This window comes from Euprymna scolopes, chromosome 7 (assembly GCF_053919585.1).
Source record: "Euprymna scolopes isolate OS-2025 chromosome 7, ASM5391958v1, whole genome shotgun sequence".
NCBI classification, from domain to species: Eukaryota; Metazoa; Mollusca; class Cephalopoda; order Sepiida; family Sepiolidae; genus Euprymna; species Euprymna scolopes.
Genome location: NC_136488.1, coordinates 157,436,059 through 157,456,285, shown reverse-complemented (window position 1 = coordinate 157,456,285; position 20,227 = coordinate 157,436,059). Strand labels below are relative to the sequence as shown.

The 20,227-nt window shown below is 29.9% G+C and overlaps 1 protein-coding gene across 11 annotated transcripts in view; it reads right to left on the bottom strand.

Annotated features, from left to right (window-relative positions):
- The window catches only part of LOC145280100 (calcium homeostasis endoplasmic reticulum protein-like), a 401,340-nt gene that overhangs the window by 231,645 nt on the left and 149,468 nt on the right, over positions 1 to 20,227 (bottom strand). The window lies entirely within an intron of this gene.

Below are 20,227 nucleotides of genomic sequence, written 5' to 3'. Positions count from 1 at the left end.
GCTATTGTTTATGGAAAACACCAGAAGGTATCAAAACGCTGAACGCCTTAACACTAATACAAAAAATCATAAAGAAAACGGGTTTATTCATATATTTTTTTATTAATATAAATTTTAATCTTGATTAGAACAAAATAATTTTTTAAATCATAAAAAAGGGGTGAAAAAATCATTAAAAAAATTGCTTGTTATTCAAAAAATAAATATTCATAATGAATGTTTTTTTTTTATTTGAATTTGGATTTTCTAAAAGTAATTTTTCATTGAAATCGTTTTTATTTTTAATTAATTTTTCATTGAATTAGCTTCGTATTAACAGAAATAATATATTTTTAATTGAAATTGAAATTGTTTTTATTTTTCAATTAATTTTTCATTGAATTAGCTTCGTACTAACAGAAATAATATGTTTTTAATTGAAATTGTTTTTATTTTTCAATTAATTTTTTATTGAATTAGCTTCGTACTGATAGAAATAATATATTTTTTATTGAAATTGCTTGCATTTTTTTTTTTTTTTTTCAATTAATTTTTCATGGGATTAGCTTCGTACTAACAGAAATAATATACTTTTCATTAAAAAAATTGGCTAGTGTTTGCGAGAAAAACAAACAAACAAAAAAACGAAACTTTCGCTAGGCACCTATTAGCATTTTCCATAAACTGTCTGGATAATTCTAGTGATACATCGTCGTTATATTGCATAAGTATCTTAAGTTACTTTCTGCCAACTCCCCATTTGTGAGAGAAATAGTCAGATTAATTAATCGGCACTTTTGGCAAGAATGTTGAGAAGCGTCATCTTTCTTTTTCAACTCCCCACTTCAGTTTATAATGCTCTTATTTTAGAAAATATGAAACATGTTAGTACATTCATTATCGGGATAAATAAATTGCTGCCTAAATTTTAATAGAGCTCCACCCCCAACAAATATTAAAACTATAATCTATAGTTAAAACTGTTCAAATTTATTCCATTGAATTTTTAATAAGCTATGAAAATATTTAAATTGAGCTATAACTTGCAATTAACTTTAAAAATTCAATACTAGAAATAAATTAAAATTTATAAGTTAAATTATAGCAGTTAACAATCATATATTTAATTTGTAATTATAGCAACAAAATATTTCTTTAACTCTTATGAATTATAGGTGTATATTTTAGCATTTTCTAAATCTTACAATCTTAAATACTGTATACAATACTACATTTATTTCTCTAATCTTACAAGATGAATATTTTTGGTCATAGATTTATTTAATCAATACATTTCCTCATCACTGTTGTTGTTGTTGTTGTTATGCAAAAAAAAAAAATTGTTAATACATTCTCCAAGCACCTTTAAAATTTTTTAAATAGAATATTGTGTAAACAAAATTGCAATTCTATCAACTAACTCATAATAAAAACATAATTCAATGAATGATTATATTTTGGGGAAATCTTTTATAATAATAAAGGTATTAATGAAAATTTAGATGAACATAATTTAATTAGATTTGTTTATTAAAAAAAAAAATTACATCAAACAAATACAAAGAAAGCAACAACCGAAAAATACAATTGCGAATTACTTCGGACCGCTATCCAGTAATGACTGATGGAACAAGAGCATTCTACCCTCATGAAGTAAATAAAGAGTTCCGTTTAAAATTCTGTCCAAATCTAGAGTTCGAAAAAACATTTTGAAAATGACACTCAAGATGAGAACAGTAGTCCAATGAATCCAAATAATACGAAACTGACTGTGCAGACAAAATAATGTTACAAATTTAAAGCAGAAGTTCAGAAAAAAAAAATAGAGGATGATTATTTCTACAGCATGTTTTATTTGTCTTATTATAGCAATGAACACTAACCTGTATTATAAAGCTAAACACTCAGTGACAATAGGGATATGACCATAGAATATAAAATATACATTTGAAATAAGTCATATTAATACGTTATGTAGCAAAACAAGAAAAAAGTAATTGTTAAAACAAAGTCAATTACATAAGAGAAAAACAAGATGAAAAAGACAATTAGGATTGGACATTTGCCATGTCACTGCTGGTTTAGTGCTATTAGACTAGGTCTGAAATGATTGACAGCGGAAGAAATTTACATGTTGGCCTTCCATAACTAAAAATGTCATGAATGTTTATAGAGTACAGGGCAAATGAAATAACTTCATTCATCTAACATATAGTTATCTCGTGAGATTTTAAAAGTTGGACTTAAATAGTACTTAAGCTGAGACGTCAAACTTATTTTTTTTGGTTGTCGTTGTTGATGTACCATTTTACAAGTATTAAAATACCGTATTTTGCTACAATTTATAAAAAAAAAAAAAAATGATGTTGTCAAACCGGAACAACTGGTAAAATGAAAAAAAAATTTTTTTTTAATTATGACAGAAAAATCAAAACCGACTTGGAGAATAAGTCATATATTTATAGAATATAAATAGAGTTGTCTCCCTTACAACTAAAACTGGATAGTTTTTCTGTATAAGTTTGAAAAATGTGCAAACAAATAAAAAGTAAATACTGATTCCCGAAAGGATGAAACACTAGTGTCTGTAGGTATTTAATAATTATTATAGTAAAAAAAATAATTATATATATATATATATATATATATATATATATATATATATATATATATATATATATATATATAAAATAAATCAATATCTAAAGTAGCAATGAATGAGAAAATGAACAGAAAAGAAATTATTCCAAGCAAGCAAGTGTTAAAATAAGATCACCTGATAATTTGGCACAAAAACAAGGTCTGCCGACATCAAAAATGTCAAATAAAGGTTAGCTAGGCTATTGTTTGAAGAAAGCTTGGGTCACTGGCCAATAAAAACATTTACTTCCAAGATGCAAATAACAAATCTGATTGGTTAGTTAGCTGGAATAAACACAATTTAGATTTGTAAAAACAATCTCAAACAAAGATTTGTACACTTAGCCTAATGATTCCCTGCAAGGATGAAACATGGACGCCTCTGTGTATCTTATCTGCCACGGATATATTTTCATGATATTACTAGTCCTTACTTACGTATTGAACAGAGTTACATAAAATACTAAAAATCCATGCATAATATATTATTTCACCCTATAAAACCAACTGGGGAGATCAATATATATATATATATATATATATATATATATATATATATATATATATATATATATATATATATATATTTAGCCAGTAGAGTTTAGTTTCCTAGAAGTACATCCAATGAAACAACATGCGTCTACCAAAGAGTGCTCAATGAGTAAACAGAGCAAGTATATGAAATATATATATATATAAAACTACAAAAGAAATATTTATGAATAAAGCATAATAAAACTAAATATATATATATATATATATATATATATATATATATATATATATATATATATATATATATAATCATGCAATACATTCTTATAAATGTCTTAAGGATGATCTTCAATGATGCACTGCATTCGTGAACAATTTTGGGTTTCACATCATATCAGCTCAGACAACAACTCTGACCTGACTCTGGATGTACCAGATCATCTCCTTGAAAGTTATCAGCTATATGTGTCAACATTGAAAAAGAAATTGTGTTCTTTTTAACAACACATCAGCAGGCATCATGTGTATATGTATATATATATATACATATATATATATATATACATATATATATATATATATATATATATATATGTATATATATATATATATATGTGTGAAAGCATGCAAGTGTGTGTGTGTGCGTATGAATTTAGACAGCAAGTCATTGCTAAGGCACGTCTGGTTAAATATGATAGATTTATATTTTTCCCCCTTGATTTTTCTATTAATTTTCTCAATTTAACAAGCATTTCTTTTTTTTTTGGTTTTCGGTTGTAAATTGTGTAATATGTAATCGAGTGATTTTGTCTCAGCAACTTTTTCCCCCAAGTGCTTTCGATATGTGATCATCATCAGGAGTAATTTTGTTGTTGTTAAAGGGGCCTTTTTAAGCTGTTTTTATACAGATATTTATTTAAGTTATTTTATTTTGATTTTATTTTTTTCATTTCTTTAATTTTATTTCTTTAATTTACCTAAGTTGCACTTCAGGGACTGGAGAATAAGAAAGGGGTGTGGTAGAGTCTTTTTTTCATTTGCTATAATATATATATATAATATTAAGAAAATTCTTGTTTATTAAGGTTTGTTTTGTGTGTGTGTGTTATATATATATATATATATATATATATATATATATATATATATATATACATATATATATATATATATATATATATATACACACACACATATATATATATATATATGTATGTATGTATAAGCACTTTTTGAATAACCAATCTCATACAAGAAAAGCAATTAGGATAGCAAATCAAGCTAAATAATATATCCTGTTTTAGTACAGATCACCTAGATTCACTGCTTTCAATCTCTTACCATTCATTACAAGACATCCTGCAGAAAACAATAAATAACTAATCAGATTTAGATTAAAACGAACAGGAAGGGGAGTGGCTGCCATCGTATCAACATTACACAGTAATATAAAAGTAAAAGAAAAATACAGAATCAAAATAACAAAAGAATAAAAGTCTTTAAACTTGTTAAGCAATAGATATAGAAATTTGAATGAGCCATGAAAATGTCTATTCTTTCTTAGTCATTATTTTGTCTTTTTTCATTAATTTTTTTCAGAAAGGTTGCAACCAAAAGAGTGAATAAATTAGGTCATAAAGAATTTTTGGGAAGTGAAGAATTCAGATTTAATTGTCCAAGCTTTTTTATTAATAAAAAGAATAACTCTGCAAATACAGAGAACTAATAGACATGACTCAGGATACCATGTTCTTTCAGCATATCTTTAATCCCTCAAATATAAAGGACTACAGTTGATACCAGAGTTGTGAAGTTAATCAATGTAAACTCCTTGTCTTATGTGTAAAACCTTTAACATTTTGGGGCTCAAAATCAAGCGTTTGACCTACTTAATTACTTGATGATTTTCCATCAAATATCACTTTTATTAAAAGTTGAATTACTTTATTTTTTTTATTAAAATCAAACAAAAATAGTTGAATTCATGGAGCTCGAAAACCATGTCCATCCTCTTTTAAATATAGTACACTAGTAGGACACGTGTTTTGGCATTGCCTGGGAAATTTAAGGAAACTAAGAATCGCAATTCCCGGAAAAAGATTAACTGAATAAGACACAAAAACTATCTTTTCATCAAAGTACTGAGCATTATATCCGTTATATAGAAAATATCCATAAGCAGAACTACGTATTATATCAAAACAACCATCAAATAAGAAAATAAAAATGAATAATTATTTAATGCGTATTTTTTATAAATTAGTTAACCTTCCAAAGTCAATCATTATAACCTGATCACTATATTAGAAAATTGTTTTTCTTCAATTGTGATTATGAATGGTTAAACTTTATAAATATACTAGCAGGCCACCCGGTCGTAAAATACGCATATTATATTTTAATTAATGCAGATTTCTTATTTATTATAAACAAAAATACCATAGGTATTAAACTTAACGTTAAATTCCTTTAAAAAATGAAGTAAAAAAAACGGAAAGAAACTAAGACATGTGCATGCGAGTATTATATTTTTTTTAAACAGTTCACTTCTTGTAAGTAAAAAAAAAAAGCTAAGATCAAAACTAAAACCTAAAGACAGTGAGCTGTATATAAGTACATTATACATTAGACTAGCTTAACACGATCTTTAAGAACTGTTTTCAAACCTACTTATTTTTAACATAAGTAATTTGTCATGTGAACGATTCATGCATGCGCATTTGCAAAACAGTTGATAAACGGATAAGAATCCGATGATTTTCATGTGCCAATTTTTCAATTTGAACCCCTTATCAGACCATTTTTCTGGATGAAAACCGATTAAAAAGTTTTCCACATGCCTAAATACCTTATATACCAAATGTCAATCCTGTAGATCAAAATTTTGTTGAGTGTATAGGTTAAGAATTGTACTCACACACACGCATTCCCACTTTTATATATATATATATATTAGTGATGGGAGGATTCCAATATTTTTCCCGATTCCTAGCTAAATTCCCGAATCCGATTCTTTAAAAATGTCTAATTATTTAACTATAAAACTGTTATTTTCTCCGATTTTCGTAGAAAGAAAACATGTTAAATATGCAGATATTTTCCTAAACGTCAAAATACACTTATGGAGGATGATCTATCGATTTTAGTTTTACTGGTATTTTAAAATTAATAAATATTTAGTATTTTATCATTATTACCAGCAATGGAAGATTTTGGTTTAAACAAAATCAAATAAAAAAGACATTTAAAAGAATCATTTTGGCATCGGAAAATAAGCATCAATTTTTCCAATATCAATACCCCCAAATCTTCCAATTCCCGATTCCGATTCATTGTCCCAACACTAATATATATATATATATATATATATATATATACTTAGGGGATTAGAACAAGAGTCTAAAGGATCAGAGTATATTTTAATGTACTAGTAAATTCATCAATACAATTAAAATAAATCTATCGCAATAAAAACATTGTTTCCGAAACGATCGTACAATTTATTGATTTTGTTTGTTCTTCTTTATGAAATCGATTTTTAATTTTAATTATAAATTATCAATCATCACACACATAAAACTTATTAATAATGGAAGAAGAATATTTCTGAGGTCAGGTTCAGACATCTTAAAGTTCAAGAATCATAATCAAAGTCAAGTGTTTGGCGCAACAACATTCACAACTCTGGCTAACAGGATGTAACATGCTACATAGCTGGTATCGTGTGCGACATTCATCCTGGTCAAGTTGAGCAAACTTTCTCAGAAGAAAAAAGAAGTTTCTATGAATTAAATTGCAAAGCAATCCCCAGTCACATGAATATCCTTGTCTGATGAGATGATAATATTGATTTTTTGCGTTGTCCTTCTCCATATCGTGGCTGGTATTCACAAATAGTCACTCATTTGGTACTAACCTGGCTCAACATCAATTAACTTTGATGATCTAATCAAAACTGGTATGTCAACATGATGCCGCATGCAAAATATTAGTAACAGTTGCTGCTATGTTTATAACATCATATGGTATCATTGGAAGAATACATCATGTAATTAAATCCTTATTAAGTAAGAGAAAAATCCGGGCTGTCCTCGACAATCGTACATCTAAACAATATGATGTAAACACGGGAGTGCCTCATGGGTCTATCCTTGGGCCTTTATTATTCCTAATATTCATAAATGCCCTCTCTGATAAAATTGTTTCAGAGATGGGTATATTTGCTGATGACACCACTCTCTATAACAGGCACGAGGGGAAAACAAATGAACACATATCCAAGAAAATGGCAGAAACACTAGAGCATGACCTCAAATCTGTAGTTGAATGGGGACAAAAATGGATGGTCACATTCAATGCTGCCAAGACTAAGCTTGTCTCCTTCAGAAATTACAAGAAACCATCTCTACCACCAATAGCAATGGCCAAAAACACATTACCCGAAAGTACTTCCTTTAAACTCCTTAGCCTAACATTTACAGGGAACATGAACTGGAATAGATACATTGAGAGCATTGTCAAGGCTGTTGCGAGGAAGGTGGGCTCTCTCTACCGTGTTAGAAAACTACTTACGCCTGAAAGTATCTTGTACCTCTATAAGGCCACCATTCGCCCATGTATGGAGTATTGTTGTCACAGTTGGGCTGGTGCATCTGCTACTTGTCTCTCACTAACGGACAGGTTCAAAAGAAAGTCGCTAACCTGATAGGTTCTGAACTGTCATCTAGGCTTCATCCTGTCCCATCGACAAAATGTTGCATCCCTCTGTCTGTTCTATAAGTACTTTAATGGTGAATGCTCTGATGAACTACAAGCACTTGTACCCCCTAGACGTGAATACCCCCGGCAAACCCGACAAGCAGTCAAATCCCACCCCTTCACAGTAGAGATCCCTAGGTGTAAGAAGGCCTTCTACTCCAATAGTTTCTTCCCCAGAACTGCTAGACTTTGGAACTCCTTTCCGGGATTCTGCTTTGCCAGCTGTACTGACATGCAGAAGTTCAAGTGTAATGTGAACAGGCATCTTGCTCATCTCTCTTCATAATACCCCTGCAACTTATGTCCCCAATAGTAGCCCCTTACTTCAAAGTGGCACTGTGCCTTGTTTGAGGTGAAAATTGAATAAAAAAAATTTTTTTTTAAAAGTATGATTATCAAATTAAATCTCTAGTTAGATTTTAATTTAATAAAGTTTTGATATAAAAAAAAAAGAACTAAACTCAAACTAGGTTCCTTCCAAGTATGATACTGACTCAATTAGAAACTTGATTTTTAAACAGCAAAAATCAAATGAAAAAATCCTACCAGCTTAGTGTATGAAAAATTAGCACCAGCATTTCTATGAGTCAGCAATAAGTTTATAAGGATAGTATAAACAGGATCATCTTTCTCTCCCCCACTTCTGATTTGGAGGTCAATTTGGGCAAATAGTTGTCTGAAAGGACCGGCACAAAGAAGATCAAAGGAAACAAGAGATTCAAAGTGAGTGCAAGTCACTACTCAAACCAGTTTAAAGAGAAATAGTTTATTCTGAAGGATGGATCAAGTTAATCTTTCTCTGAATACAAACAAACGATACAAAAAGATCAACAGAATTTAAAAGCTCTTAAAATGATACAAGAGAATTCGAATTTCTTTTGTAAACTGTAGTGCAGTCATTCTTAAACCAGAATTCAACAGAACCTCAACCTCTCTCTCTCTCTCTCTCTCTCTCACACACACACACATACATACAAACTAAATAGTGGATTTTTAAATCCAACAGTATGATTTTAGGGATGAGAGCGGTTAATGGCAAAAATATCTGATAGCAAGATGAATTTTTCAACCAAGGTGTGTGTGCTTCATCCACTAATTTCCCAACCAAGAGAGTCACAGTGTTCACTCATAATGTTAAAGATGGTGTTTGCGTCCTTCTTATTTATCTACTTCTTATTATTAAACATTTCTGTTACTATTCTCTTTTATGATTGCTTTTATTCGTTTCTTTTTACTTTAGGGTACTTTTAAAGTCTGCGTGTTTTTACATATGTGTTCTTATTTATATGGGTGTGTGTGTGTGTGTGTGTGTGTGTGTGTGTGTGTGTTCTATTCTTACAGTTTCTTGCCTTGAAGGGTCTCGACATGTACACACAAATATATAATGTGTACATACCTGCTTGCCTTGTCGAGCGGATTATATCTTCTTGTCGCTGGGCTGCCATCTCATGGGGAGTGGTACTTACTGCTGCAGATGCATCGATAACACAAGATGGATTTGAAGCTTCGATTCTTTTATTAAAGGCAAGCCTATCATGGACCCTGGTTGTCGGAGACCCAAGATTTCCCATCTACATTCTCTGCTTCCCAAGACCAACTCTCCCCATGTGGTCGCCAACCGGAAACCTATGACCACAATTCCCGTTACCCCTAATTTCCGGTGCATGTCACCCCTAATTTCCGGTGCATTCTATCTAGATTGACAAAAGGTGACTTGAGTTTGACGGATGTCAAATCTAACCTTCTGTGACTCCACTAAACTCGCTGATGGGAATCGAAAATATATCTATATAACTTACTATTTCTCCAAACTACCTAGATAGCATTTAAGCTGGGATTCCCAATACTACAATAATAGCCTAAAAAAAAAAAAAAAATAGAATCCCATTTTTGTTTTGGTGTGGGAGGGGGAGTAATGAAGGAATGTTAACCTTCAATGTCTTTATTACACATTGAAAGTTACCTTCCCTACTTATGAATCGTTTGAAGTATGGCACAATTTACATTTTCAGAGATCAAGAAAATTGAGATGAAGCCAAATGGGGAAAAAAGAAGGAAGTCAAACTGTAGCAATTTCATCTTTCTTCTTTAAAAAAAATAAATAAATAAATAAAAGCAAGGTTTAATTCCACTAAAAAGTGAAGAATTCATATCTCTGTGGATTGCCTTTTTAAATGATATTGGTGTTTTGCATAAACAAATTTTGTATTGTAGAAATGAATAATAATTTGTGTGCAAACGTTCTCTTGGCATCTGACTTCACACACCCATTTCATAGATATCTTTTGAATCACTTCTTTTCTTCAGTTTTCTTTTTTTTTTTCATTTGCTTTTGCACCTGATGATTCAAAACAGAATTGAAAACGTTCATGATACAGATGAAACATACACGTTTCTTTTTAATTTTATATTTTACTAGTATTTCAGCCCCGGCATTGCCCGGGTGTTTGGAGGTGTATGTTGAGCAAAAAAAAAAAGAGAAAAACAATGGTAGTAGGAAGGCAGGCTCGAAACCGTACTGTGAAGGAGGAAAAGAACGGGAAAAAAACGTGATGTCTTTGCTGTTACGACCACCACTAAACCTGACGTAACATAGGTTTAAATTAAGGCTAGACAATCGAAAAGAGGGGATAATTTTCTAAAATATTGGTGAAAAAAGCAATCCCTCCCTGTAGAAAAGTGCCCAGTTGAGGGTGTGAGAAATTATAGCAGTAGCAGCGGAGTTATCATTGGTTAATAATTTGTCACGCCACTCGGAAGAGATTGGGCGCGAAATTTGTGTCTGTTTGTTTTTCAGGATACAGTTTTTCGACAAGACAGCGAACGGAGGAGACGTCACCCTTCCCGCCGCACCATATGGCAGCCTTTGCCTCAAGATATTCCCCACGAGGGGATTTTAAAAACCCTAAAAAATGGGTTTAATTAATTTTCGGACTTGTTTGTCCAACAAGGCATGAGTGAACCATTATGATGAAAAATCTAAGTTAAACGTGTTTCAGCGTGCCGATGTTAACGAATCATTTTTAGACGAAAAGTCTAAGTTAAACATTTCTCAACTTGTCGACAGTGACGACTTACGTTGAAACAAGAAGGAGATGGACTTTAACTCTGGATAAACTGTTAACTCTGTAAATCGAACTCTGATACTCCCAAGGGAACTTTTGGATCATAAGATCCTATTATACCCGAGCCAGTTATGTGCAGCTGAAAAAAGTGTAGCATTTTTTTTGCAACCTTGAGGATTACATTAATAAAGACGTCTGTTCAATTTTAAGGTAATTTTGTTGTTTGCTTATATTTTTTCATGCACTGCTAGGCGCCCCCAAAAAAGGGCTACATGGGAGAATGGAAATATTTCTCACAAGGGTGAAGATATTAATGCTTGTAGCTAATTTTTCAGTATTTGTCATCTGAAGGGTCGAGGTTCAAAACGATACTGATCTTGTGAAAATCCGTTGCCTCTGTCGAAAGTTTTAGGCAAACATACATACATACATTTATATATTGGTAGCTTAAATTTTTGACCCAAACCGATTAAAAAGCTTGCCATATCTCTGATTACCCTTTATGTAAAATTTCAAATGTTTAAACCAGAAAGTGTCTGAGTAATTTGGTAGAGAATGCAAAGGTCAAATTTTTTTAAACTTTGACCCCTATTATGACCCCTTAACATTGTTTGGGGCTCAAATCAAGTTAAGTTAGATCCATGTCCAAGGAACCTATATCTAAAATTTCAAGTGTTTAGACACAAAATTGGCGGAGGAGTTTGGTAGAGTTCTCAAAGGTCAAATCGTTTTGGCCGAAAATGGATTACAAAGATTTTCCCAAATCTCAGTACACTATATACCAAATTTCGAATCTGTAGACTGAAAATTGACAGAGTTATTGCGTAGGGAAATGTACACAGACAGACAGACACACACACACACTTTCACTTTTATAGATATATAGATTTATTTTTATTTTGTTTCATTCATTTCTAAAACAAAGATGATTAGAAAAATCAAAAAAGTATAATGAAGCAAATGATTTATTTTAACAATGTTTGCTTAAATGAAAAAATGTGGCCTAAGTACACTGAATATATATATATATATATATATATATGATGAAAGGGACTGTGACGAGGGTCATTGACACACTCATACAAGAAGACTTCTATGGGACCTTCCAAAAGTTCTTTGAATGGTACAACAAGTGCATTGCAGCTGGAGGAGATTACTTCGAAAGGGGCTAGAGTTTTATGTGTGGACTATCAATAAAAGTATCTATACGGAAAAAAAGTCTGGAAAATTATTGAAGGCAGCTCGTATATATAAGTGACTACTATACCCTCATTAACCCTTATCCTCAAGTACCCTTCGGGCCTTGATAAGGGGTGACTCTTTTGTACAAACAAATATGTATACACAGCCACACGTAATGTATTCGCAACAAAGAAGTGAGAAACAAAAATTGGGCAAATGATCTTGTGCTATGAAGATGGATTTAGACTAAACTAGTATTAACGCACATCTTATGATAAAGTACAGTTTTCTATGGTAAAGTGCGAGTCAGAGATGAGGAAAGACAAGACATATGAATGGATAAAATCTCTGAATAGACTGCCATCAAATTTAACCAGAAAGAGAGGAAATTGGCTAGTACATCATATGTAGGGGGTGGAATGATAAATTTGTCGCCCTAAAGAAAACAACACTACAGATTTATTTTTGAATTTTTATTGAAAAAAATCAATTCACGTAATTTATTATGTAGTAGAGCTGACATCTATTCAATGTAGCCGCCTTCAACCTCAATCACTACATCGATATGGGTCAGGAGCATGCCGTTTTCACAAGCGTTGGCAGATGACGACGATCAAGCTGGCTTTGATGTTGTGGGAGGTTATGGTGGTGATGTTCTCAACGTATGACTAAACTAAACAGTTCAGCAGGTCCGGGTCAGGGGAGAAGGGGAGCCAGTAAGAGAAGGTACAAAGTCGTAGCACTCCTTCTGCAGCCAAGCCTGGGTCTCTTTGGGCTTGTGGGTTGCCGCCAAGTCCTGCTGCCACACCCAGGGTCTGCCAGTGTCTGCCTGATTGCCCCAGAGGATCACCACATTCTTCAGCACATCTAGGTACACGTTGGTGTTGACTTTTAAGCCGACTTTAAAGATGTGAGGTGGCATGATGTGGGCACACCAAAGACTATAACTGTGGCCGGAAACTTCACTGAGCTGTGCCCTCAAGCGTTGAACTATCCAGATTTGCATTTTGAGGGTGCTGGCAATGGTTCTGTATCATAACTTGGATCAGTAGAGAGCATGAATTTTACAGCGGCGCATCTCCAATCTTGCTCATTGAACATTGTGTCACTTTCAGACATGATAGAAGGCTCCTATCACTCTTAGGATTTGTACACAACCGGTCAACTAGTATGTGGGCTCCAATAAAAAAAGAAAACAGCTTTTCATCAAATTGAAATGGAATCATATCGTCTTTTCTAGGGCAACAATTTTATCGTTCTACTCTGTAGTGCCTACAAGATCAGTTTATGTGCATTTGGTTGTTGTTGATGATGATGATGATGATGATGATCATCATCATCATCAACAACAACATGGAATGTCACAAGCAAGAAAACCAAACATTACTCACATGAAAATATTTATATAATACTTTTGTATACAATATACATATACAAAATTTAAAATGAAAAGCCATAGAATTATTTTCTCACACAAAAAAGTGTAAATGTTATTGTATTCTTCTAACGTTAATTATGTCCTTGCATAAAAAAGAAATGATTAGCATGAAAACCTTGAGCACTGTGAACACAAAAGATCAGTTTGATATATTTAACTACTGAACTCATGATAAATTGGGTTTGTCTTCAGAGGTTTTATGCTTAAATTACATTAAGCAACAGTTTCAATGATAATTCATTACAGTGTGCGTTAAAATGTTTGTTTTTATACACATAATAAGTAACAAATAACATTCAGGCAAAATTTGCAATAATTCAATAAAATAATATTTATTTTTCAATAATTCAGTAAAATAATATTAATTTTTCAATAATTCATTAAAATAATATTCATTTTCAATAATTCAGTAAAATAATATTAATTTTTCAATAATTCAGTAAAATAATATTAATTTTTCAATAATTCAGTTCAATATAAATTTTTCAATGATTCATTAAAATAATATTAATTTTTCAATAATTTATTAAAAATATTCATTTTTCAATAATTCATTAAAATAATATTAATTTTACAATAATTCATTTAAATAATATTCATTTTTTAAATAATTCATTTAAATAATATTCATTTTTAAATAATTCATTAAAATAGAATTCACTTTTATATAATTCATTAAAATAATATTCATTTTACAATAATTCATTAAAATAATAATAATTTTTCAATAATTCAATTAAATAATATTTCATTTTTCAATAATTCATTAAAATAGTATTAATTTTTCGATAATTCAGTTAAATAATATAAATTTTTCAATAATTCAGTTTAATATTAATTTTTCAATAATTCATTAAAATAATATTAATTTTTCAATAATTCAGTATAATAATAATTTTTCAATAATTCAGTATAATAATATTAATTTTTCAATAATTCAGTAGATATTAATTTTTCAATAATTCAGTAAAATAATATTAATTTTTCAATAATTCAGTATAATAATATTAATTTTTCAATAATTCAGTAAAATAATATTAATTTTTCAATAATTCATTAAAAATATTCATTTTTCAACAATTCATTAAAATAATATTAATTTTACAATAATTCATTAAAATGATATTCATTTTTTAAATAATTCATTAAAATAATATTCATTTTTCAATAATTATTCAAAATAATATTCATTTTTCAATAATTCATTTAAATAATATTAATTTTTCAATAATTCAGTTAAATAATATTAATTTTTCAATAATTCAGTTAAATAATATTAATTTTTCAATAATTCATTAAAATAGTATTAATTTTTCAATAATTCATTAAAATAGTATTAATTTTTCAATAATTCATTAAAATAGTATTAATTTTTCAATAATTCATTAAAATAGTATTCATTTTTATATAATTCATTAAAATAATATTCAATTTTCAATAATTCATTAAAATAATAATTTTTCAATAATTCATTAAAATAGTATAAATTTTTCAATGATTCATTAAAATAATATTCATTTTTCAATAATTCATTAAAATAATATTAATTTTTGAATAATTCAATGAAATAATATTAATTTTTTAATCCATTAAAATAATATTCATTTTTCACTTATTCAGATAAATAATATTCATTTTTTAATAATTCATTAAAATATTCATTTTTCAATAATTCATTAAAAAATATTCATTTTTCAATAATTGATTAAAATAATATTAATTTTACAATAATTCATTAAAATAATATTCATTTTTAAATAATTCATTAAAATAATATTCATTTTTTAATAATTCATTTAAATAATATTAATTTTTCATTAATTAGTATATTTGGATTCTTCAGACTTGAGTATCATTGTTTTTTGTTTCCTTCTTGGGAGACACCACTTATCAAGGTCCGAAGGCGACTCAAGGATAAGGGTTAATGAATGTAAGGTGATATTGTAATAATTGTTAATGGTGTAAATTGGGTAGAATTTAATTATTTGTGGGGATGGCTCAACAAGAACTTGTTTGCATTGGATTTGATGGCTATATAGGAATCTTTTCGTTGAATTCCCGAGTTTGACAAGTTATGCCTGACTTGTCCACCAAGATTCCGTTATCAATATCCAACAGTCCTTACTTTATCATTGTTCAAGAAACACAGTTGGATATATGTGTAAATTCCAAAGGCAAGTTGTATGGAGAAAAAAAACTATTAGAGTAGAAAAACTTTCGACATCTAGGTACCTTTAAAGTGGAGAGGGTGGGATTTAGTTGCTAATTTGTGTTAGTATTTAAAATCTGTAGAAAATGTGTTATAATTTACCTATCCCGTTAAAATCCCATTAAAATCAAATGAAAAAAAATATCTCCATTCTCCTTTAGTTTCTACTACATTTCATGTTTCTTGGTTCAATAGCCTAAAAAGTAGTTCACAGACACAGACAGATTTCTCAATATGTACAAATCTAAAAATAGCATAACTCGAATCCTGAATAACTTTATAGAATATGATTCTTTGGTTCTAGTAAACATTCCACTCTAGAATAATGATGTCAAATTTGATGCAGGATATAGAGCATGAAGTGTTCATAAAATGGGAGGGTTGTTTAACCATATCAAATATCAAATGGATTTATTGCTTGGACATCAAACAATGTTGGAAAGAAACGGTAAACTTCCTGTGACTGATCATTTTTTTTTCTTCTTTTAAAAGATAAAAGAGACCGATACAATTGCATTGAAGACACATAAATCAAAGTAAAAATGAAAGTAAAGATCTATAAAAACTTCAAAGCCTCCTCATTCTAAAAATTCTTTTAGGTGATTTTCATATGTTCACAAAAAAATAATCGTTCTTTTTAACCATTCTATATAGAAAAAGATCTGAATTTTTTTTTTTTTTTTTTTTTTTTTTTTTAGTAATTTATTATAGAGAAAAGGTTTGTAGAAAACAGTTTGATTATTTAAGCATCCTTCATAAGCATTCTGTTTGGTAGAAAAACTGGATTTTGTTAGAATTCATTATATAGAAAGAAGTTTACCATCATCATTCTTTTAAACACAGCAGAAAAACAACAAAAACAGGTTTAGTATTTATTCTTTATATATATATATATATATATATATATATATATATGTCTTTACATAAGCAGTAGTTTGTTGCTACACAGTCATGAGCATGTTTCGGTCTACCAGTATTTACCAACTAGAGACCTCATTAGGCAACAACCCTTATTTCCGAAAACGGAATTCAAAAACTTGCTCTACTTCTGTATTGAGCACTCTCGTATGAACCTCGTTATATTTCACTGGTTAACCTACGTTTGAAAATAGCAATCTCAAATTATATATATATACATATATATATAAAATCTTACTTTGTTCTAGAATCCAAAAAATGTCATTTGGTTTGACCTACTCAGGTTATTTAGATCACCCACCTGATAATGTTTCATTAAAAATCACCCCCCCCCTCGCTCCTACTGACATGGGAATCTCATCTTCTTAGACCTTCTCTTTCCACTTCAGAAGCATCATGGTTTCAGTGGAAAACATTCATACTTTAATGAGGAATCAAAACAATATTTGATTTGACTTGTCTAAAAGGTCATTCAGATCATCCACCTGATAATGTCTAGAATTCATTTACACAATACATGGAGCATAACAACCCAACATAAAATCGATTTGAGCATGATACATAGGTGTGGCCTATGTGGAAAATTGCACAAGATTTATCTCCTCCTTTCTCACTTGTCTATATCTCTGGTAGTTTTCTGATTTTGCTTGGATTGTTGTTGTTGTTGTTGTTGTTTATGCAAATATTCAGAAGCGTTTGCTACACATTTATGAAAGTTTTAATTGTTGATTTATATATGGAATTTTACGGTTTGCCTCAATTTGCAAAGTGATTTTGCTTTTTATACAAGTACTTTATAATTTACAAGGCCACCCACCCAAGTACTGAACCACAACAACATTGCTTAACTTTGGTGATATAATGAAAACCTGTTTTTCAACGTGATATAGCTGTAAGGTCTCCGTGTGTGTGTATATGTACATGTGTGTGTGTGTGTGTGTGTGTGTGTGATAGATATCTGTTTCATAATTCAAATCCATTCTAAACAGCTGTAATTGTATAAAATAGGACTGACTAGTACATCTACTGACCAGGATAAAGTAGATAAGGCAGGGCTTGCTTAACAGTAGATGCAGAATAAGATTAACATTTGATTTAAATAGTAGTTTTAAACCTTTAGCCATAGAGTTGGCTCCAGTTCGACTGAAGCCGTGTCAGCTCACCTGATCTTAAAAGCCAATCTAAACTGCTACAGATGAATCCAGAATAAATTGGTTTATCAATCAGGTGAAACAGTGTGATGATCTCAGCAAAGGATGAGAGGTGAAGAGAAAAAAAAAAAAAAAAAAAAAAAAGCCTGTGCAATATAACAATCAAAAAAAGCAAAAACAAATCTTAGATTTTGATTATTTTCTTGCGGATGTAGAGAGTTTTTATTTACCTCATCTCTAGGAGGTGTGACACAAGGTCAGGTGTGGTTTTGAAAAGCCAGCACACTAGGATCAGCTCACTCTGACCTATAAGAAGTGCCTGAGCAGCTCCACCAGTGTTGAGAAGAGCCAACAGAAGATGGAACGAAGAGAAAAATAGTATCTACGCGGGTACCAGCAAAAGATGTAGCACCAATATTTTTATTTTAATAGAAAGGAAGCATTTTCTGTTTCTTTTCTGATGAACAGCCTGCCAGAGGCAATTGTGACTATGTCTACCATATCCAGGTTTAAAGTGTCCTTAGACAAATAAATTGCATATGGATGTAAATATATCTTCTATCTTGTTGCACTTTGATGTTTTTTGCCAATAAATTTCATTTGATTTTTTAAAAAAATGAGCAAAAAAACAAAAGAAAACAAGGTTAGGTCATTGAGTGTCTATGTCATTGTTGGTTTATTACCATTATCAATCCAAACTAGAGATGATGATATAAAATAAAAGGATGTTTCTCACAAAGATTGAATATAGATGTGAAAAAAATATATATAATAATATATATATATATATATAGTTTGTGAGGGAAAATAAATGCTGATCATCAAAAATTATGGAAATTCATCCAGTAGTTTTGTTTTTATAAAATAAATTCAATCTTTAGCCATATGCAGAACACTGCTACTATTAACAGTTTGAAAATATGACACACAGATAGCTTTTTATATATTAGATTTTAGGAGCTAGCTCTACAATAGACAGCTAAAAAAAGTAAGGAAAGAGTACTAAAGTGATATCATTGTACTGTTAACAACAAAAATGATTGGTTTCACTGTTTTGACTAAAAATAATGCACATAACTATTCTACATCACAGAAATTCCCATGAAAGATGTTTCCGTATCATATATAGATTTATAAACAGGATATGCTGTGGAAAGTCTTTGTTGATAATCTTAGAAGATAAGCGACGCATGAAATAGAAACGATCTCAGACACTAATAATTGGATAAAAATCTGGCAAATCAACAGAATCCGATGCTAACCAACATCCTTATATTTATCAAGGACATATGTTATTGCATAGATAAACATGCTGACAGCAACCAGTTTTATCTAATAGCTAAAGCATCAGGAGTTTCTCATAAAAAATTTTTCCCTTTATTACTGTTAACATTTTTTTACTTTTAATATTTTTTAATAAATTATATTTTCAATAAAAATTTTTTTAAAAACTATTACAAAGAAAAAGACTACATAATAATTTAATATGTGAATTAATAATGATTAACTAATAAGATAACTAATATTTTGGGGAACAACTGTACTTCAAGATCACCACTAAACTGTATTTTAAGAGCCAATTCTTTTCTAAGATACTAGTCATACAGGTAAAATTTCACTCAAATAGAAATAGGTGCCTCTACTAGCGAATGCAAAAGCACTAAATCTTATTCAAGTAGAAAATAACCTCAAGTTTATGGCTACTATTTGTTTTTTTAGGAAGAAGGGCGTTTCATAGCATGTGGTGGGGAGATAATATTAATTTTTTTTTCATACATAAAAATCTGCAGTCTGAGTTGAATTTATTTTTCTATTCATTAATATGAACATCTAAATCTAGACATGGTTATTTATATATTTAAGAGAAAGCAATGCAATCTTGCTACCTATTTCAAAAAATATATTTTGTTTTTTAAAATTCAAGGACTTTTTTGCTTTTAATTTTTCTAATAAATTCTTGTATAATAAACAAGTTTTTTTGTTTTTGTTTTTTAAATTCTTGGTCTTCTGGCCAAGATCACATCGTAGTATCTATTCTGACGCTACACTTCACCTTTTCTGTTCTCGGTCAGTGGAGGAGAAATCCTTCATGACTGAGATAATTTTTATTTTTGTTACTATCCAATGTCCCTTTTTTGGGGGGAGCTGGATTTTCCTCACATTAAAAACCGACTTTGTGTCTAACTCTGCCCTCGTGGGTAGGCAAGTAAATAGGAATAAACAAGTGAGAACAGTCATTCCATCAGTATAAAAAAACTTTTTTTTTACCAAGAATAGAATTGTTCCTTCATTTATATTTTTGAGTGAATATGCAAAATCAGCTACAACCTTTTTTTTGGGGGGTCAATTAAATTTATTTCAGCATCACATATAAAGTGACAAGTTAAAATAC